At 33.8% G+C, this 6,000-nt stretch overlaps 1 protein-coding gene across 4 annotated transcripts in view; it reads left to right on the top strand.

The window, feature by feature from the left end:
* Positions 1-559: 559 nt before the first annotated feature.
* Positions 560-6,000, top strand: part of LOC135079261 (ecdysone-induced protein 74EF) — a 225,613-nt gene continuing 220,172 nt past the window's right edge. For all 4 annotated transcript variants that reach the window (XM_063973898.1, XM_063973890.1, XM_063973875.1 and 1 more), the window contains exon 1: positions 560-764. The gene's annotated coding sequence lies outside the window, so the exon portion shown is untranslated. The remainder of the gene's footprint in view (positions 765-6,000) is intronic.

Here is a 6,000-nt window from a genome sequence, read left to right as displayed (position 1 = left end):
CTTATCGTTCTTTTTTTAAATTGCAACTTCACAGCTTACCTGCTTCAGTTTAATTAGTCGTTCAGTGAATTTCATTGGTGCCAGACATTATTAGTGTTTTTGTAACTAAGTATTTTAAAAGCAAACACACGTGTCATAAATCATATTATGCGTGACAATTAATTAAACGCAGAGAAACTCTACAACATTTACAATTAAATTATTAATAACTTTGTGAGGCTGGTGCGGGAGTTGTAAGTTGTAATCTCATCACACTCGTATTTAGCGATAAAAAAACTTAATTGTCAAAAATTGCGGGTAGAACTTTTATAGGTTAAAAACAGCACTAGAGCGAGAAATAATACGTCGTAGACTTGGCGCCCAAAAAAATCTAAAAATACTCACCATCAATTAATGACTTGAAATGTTCAGATGCGTGATATCATTGTACGGCGGCGTTGTGACCCATTTTCCGAAAACCGTATCCATCTTTTGACAATGATAAGGCGCCTCGGGAGGCGCACCACAACAAAAATACGCGACACGGAGGGGCGCGGCGAGCGGTTCAGTGACTCGAGGTCCGCGGTGCCAGCTAAACGCGCCGCGCGCTCGTACGAACTGCGACTGGAGGGAATTGTGTTCGGAATTTGAAAATCTGACAGTGACAGAAGTGCTTGCAGTGCATTGGAATTTTGAATTTTTGTTGATTGTTAATTTTTTTACTGTTTGTTATCTGTGGTGCGTGTGGACAGATCAGTGAACTTTTGGATTGCGTTTTGGACTTGGTAAGTGTTTTTTGTTATGACCGAAGCGGCGCGTAAGTGTGTAAGATAATTAGTGCTGTGATTTCGGTGTTATTAACCGGTGCCATTTTAATTACAATTATCTGAAAATCGACAGTAAAATAAAAATATATAAGTTTCTCTCAATAAACTTTGCATGCTCGCTACCTTCATAAACATGGGATAATAAACAAAATGTTTTGCTACTGTCAACTTAGATTTTCACTTTGATAAATTATTAAAAATGGCATTGTATGCTTTCACCACACATCGACTTTTGCCAAGTTTTATATTTTTTGGTTAAACATAAATTAATATTTTAAAATTATGCATACATTTTTAATACCTATAGTATTTAAAAAGTTTTAATATATTTTTTCATTTTATTTTTTTGACAATTTTAAAAACGAGGTTGTGTTCAAATGGTAACCTGCGAACATGCTCCAGTTTTAATGCTTAATATTTCCCATTGCTGACATTAGATTAAGTTACTGACATTTAATAGGTACTCTACAAGGCACAAACCTAACATTTAGAGCCAACTTTTTACACATCGACCTTGCTAGTTATCTTACTACTGCGCACTTGCCTATTCTAGATTTAGTTCAAAAATAAAATAATAGAATTTAGCTAAGTATTTAAAAATGACGTCTTATATAATTATCTCAACATTATGCAAAGAGAAGTCGCGTGAACAGTCTAGTCATTCAAAAGAAAGTAGCTGCCTGGAGGTCTGCATTTTGCGGTGTAAGAGAATGTTGCTGGCTTTCGACATGCTGACTTTATTTTAGGAATATGCAATTGTAGTTTCGATATTTTTAACCGACTTCAAAAAAGGAGGTTTTCAATTCGACTGTATCTTTTTTTTATTTGTTTTTCATAAGTTCTTTAGGATGACTCAGTTTTTATAAAATCTATATTAGGTCTATCGCAAGATAATTAACTGTCGATAAGATATTTTACTTCATTTAAAAAACTAAATAAAGCCTTTGGAATTGATACAAAAATATATTTACTATTAGATAACCTTTTTCTTTGCTTAAAGAGTTATAAAAAATAGTAAATACAATATAAAATATACGTTTCATGTATGTAACGTGATATCTTTTTTATGAAAAAAATTAAACAATGTAAGACCTTAGTTTTTCATGTTCATGGTTTTGAACTTGTACTTTAAAATACGGAAATGTTTCAAAACGTAAATACGCCATGGCATGGATTGTGACGAATATACGATAAAATACGTCATAATGACATACATCTATGTCGTAAATATTTTTGTCTATCTACTCGCAGTCTAAATTACCACCAAGGTAGAGCTTGACTGAGGTAATATTATCAAGTTGAGAATAAACCGTTGTTAATTTAAAAAGATACTTTTCACAATTATTTCAAATTACCAAAGAAAATACTAAAGTTATGAAAGTAACCGTTATATTCTAAACCCGAGCTAATAGTAAGAAATCTTGAAAAAAATAAAAAAGCCTTCTTCATGTTGTAGTATTTAGATGCTATGCCAAATATGTTGGTCAGTATCACTACGCATGATTTCGAATTATATTTATAATAAGCATCTTTCTTTATTGCTAGATAATTGATAATAAATCATACTCACTTGCAATTAAACTCTACGAAAAGCGGAAATCTTAATCAAAATTGTGCCTATAAGCTTACGGTTGCATAATATCTTATTGACAAAGTCTATGTTTTCATTCTACTCTGATAGCCCTAAAGAAGGAATTTCATCCAACTATTTCAATAAAGTTTTACAGAACTTTAAACCAAGGAAATCGTCGGATGAATCTTAAATTGCATTGCAACAACAACACAGGGTGTCAAACTTATAATATTCAGTAAACGTTACAGGAAATTGGACCTAAGCTCAATTTTTAAACATAGACATTCCAAATAAAAACACTCTTTATTTTTGGCAATACTGGCCGGCAAACAAAACATTTGAAAATGAAAAAAAATATCTAAGCTTAAAAATTGTGTCTTGACATTGCAATTAAAAAAATCTTTTTTTGGCAGCACTGGCCGGAAAACAGAACATTTGAAAATAATGATAAAAAAAAACAAAATTGCAGAGTAGCCTGTATAAAGGCGGCCTTGGCCTTATCAAAGCGTGGAATGATAAACGCAATAACTACACTCCCACCAGATATAACTACTATTATCTCCAATCGTACTATGCACTTTATCTGCGACAATGAGCGACATGTGTTAATGAATTATTGTAACGCGTCTGATCTCATCATCATCATCATCATTTCAGCCACAGGACGTCCACTGCTTAACATAGGCCTCCCCCAATGACTTCCACATCGCACGGTTGGTAGCGGCCTGCATCCAGCGCCTTCCTGCTACCTTAATCAGGTCGTCGGTCCACCAAAAACATCTACAAGTCTAAAAATACCCCCCCTTTCCGTATGGGATACAATGTTTTGTATTTATTCATGTATAATATTTATCACAACCTCTCATCTTGGCGCCACAAATAATAATATGCCGGCTGATTACTGACGTAATACATTATTTATTTGCATAAATATGGTTAAATTATGGCCTTTTCTATGGTTTAAGAGTATTTAAAGCAATTATTTACATATGAGTACACCTTCGATATTTAAATATGGCGCTATGGAAAATAAATTCTATTTGAAAGATTTTTAACGGTTTACTCACTTATTGAGAAATGCTGCTTACTATGAAGCTGGGTGAAATGGTTCCTAGATGATATGAGGACACTAAGGCTGGGTTGGACCATATTACTTTAACTTTGACAAACGTCAAAAATCTGTCAAACTCCATACAAAAAACACTGGTTATCGTTATAGTTACGGTCAAAGTTAGGTGGTCCAACTCAGCCTAAGAATTTCACTTTCTTCACCCAGGTGAATAAAGTGGAATTCCACTGTAACTGTACATTTCATCCAATGATCAGTATTATAAAATTTAATCGAAAGATCTGGCCGGAAAACGCTTGATCATAAATAAAAAACAATGATTTTGAGAAAATCCTTCAATACGTCACGCATCGTAAGTGCAAGAAGGACCTTGTGTATAACGGCTTATTGTTTTTGGTTTTGTTGTCCACGTAGAAGGCTGTGTTCTGAGACTCTGAGTATTTGTTTGTTCTCGTTCGTCCGCATTACCATCAATATTTTATTACCATGACGTTCGTCCAAGCTTGAGGTCATTGATGCAATCACTGCCTATCATCTATTGTACTCGTAATTTTGTATAAATCAACCAAATGTGGAATAGAATTACATTAAGTTTATTTCTATCAAACGCATATCGTAATAATAGGCCTGAAAAATCCTTTTCAGGCGATTTAAAGATGTTAATATGTTACACCACATTTCGTAATTGCAAACCAATTATTTTAAAGCGGCTTTTATGTAGAGAACTAGATTTTATTCCATTTTTGGTGACTATCTGTACATACGAGTATGTTTGTTTAGATTATTTACATGTATTTACTTGTGTATTAATAATAAAATTTAATTTCATGTTATGCAATAAGACTTCATTCTTATCATTTAACTCTGAAAACGCTGTGCATCGCTCTTATCTTAACATCAGTCCATTAGACGTATTTTTGAAGCATTGCATTCGTATTTCAATAACTTTCGCACACGATTCCACCATATCAGATAGCATGCGATTTGGGATGCGTGTGGTTCAAGAATACGTCCCCATAAAAATTAACAGCATGTAGTACCTACCATGATTATGCCTTTTGTTGCTATGTTGGTAAACGCGGCTGGTGTAAATCATTACATAACAATGCAATGCACTACCTTAGCTTGTAAACTGAAAGATTTGTTTGCTGGTAACTATTTCATTTACACAAATATCATTCGCATTATCCAACAAAAAATACTAAAGTAATGTGAAATTTTATAACAAATGAGATAACGCTTGCATGTCATTCACTCTCGAAGCACTAAAATCTCATTTCTTGCAATCGTAATTCGCAACGCATACAAATTGATCTTTAAATTTAGCGATGTAGAGTCCAATTTGGCTTAATGATTGCGTATCAAAAACGCAAGTTCAGCAAACTTTCGTTCAGACTCCGTAATGGTTATTCTTAATAAATGATCAGATCACATGTTAATAATTTATAAAGATTGCTTTCACTTGTTAACAATGACTTGTTAACAGTCGTTTTATTTCACTTATCGTGGTTATTAGAAAACATACGTAGAGGTTTGGGCAAGCACAAATGTGTTTTTGGCTGTGTTACATTTAGGCAACTGAACAATGAAAATAACTATGAAGTTTATTACTTACTCGTATAGTTATTGTGATTCACGAAGAAGAGTGAACTTTACATGTGTGGTGGCTGGCTACTGTTTTTCAAAAGTTTTGATAGATATTACACTATCGTTATGTGCATGTAAACGTACACACACAAGTAAAACTCACTCGCCTTCGTGAGTTGCAAGAACTAAAGCAGAAATCAACTGATTCTGTAATGCGGGTAATATTGATAAAAGACATTGCCAAAAATGATAGTTTAATCATTTAGTATTGTCAAAACTACATCTATATTTCTGACATTAACATCGCTATATTTTATATTTCTTATGATAAAACCAGCGTACCATAACTGCAACAGCTAATGTTTTTTATAAACTAAGTACAAATAAATCAATGTTTAAAAACGGTCGATATATCAACCCAAGTATGCCAAACAATGAAAAAATAAAAGAAATGCATCAAACTGAACGAAACTTCCGCGTGCGCGCACGCCGAAAGTGAAAGGCAGGCGTCGCAGACAGATTGCAGCGTCTAGTTTGAAACGTTGCTTTTTTGTCAAACCTGCAGTTTCAAAGTCAAAGTCAAAATACTTTTGACGGTGTGATATAACAAGCACAAGGCAATCGACATTGTGAATGAATGGAGTAACTAGATTGTTTAAAAAAAGTAAGCAGACAACAAACTTAAGTTTATATCGATACTTTTGGGCAGCAGTAAGGTTTTATTGGTTTTTCAAGATATGCATATTCACTACTAATTCTACATTCATATTTAAGACAGTATAATGTTCTTCAAATTAATTATTTATCGCTGCAAGACGGTCAATAGTCTTTGTTTTATGCCTGCAAGAAACTGCTAGGGTGTTATTGTTTAAGCCACTAGATCCGCGAGCCTATTTAAATTTAGGCCTATTAAGCCTTTGTTCGACTCGCGCGCCGATCGGATCTGGGCGGCCACAGACAACGCT

Source organism: Ostrinia nubilalis, chromosome 2 (genome assembly GCF_963855985.1).
Source record: "Ostrinia nubilalis chromosome 2, ilOstNubi1.1, whole genome shotgun sequence".
In the NCBI taxonomy this organism is placed as follows: domain Eukaryota; kingdom Metazoa; phylum Arthropoda; class Insecta; order Lepidoptera; family Crambidae; genus Ostrinia; species Ostrinia nubilalis.
The sequence above is the reverse complement of the archived record's forward strand: the minus strand, read 5'-3'. Positions and strand labels throughout refer to the sequence as shown.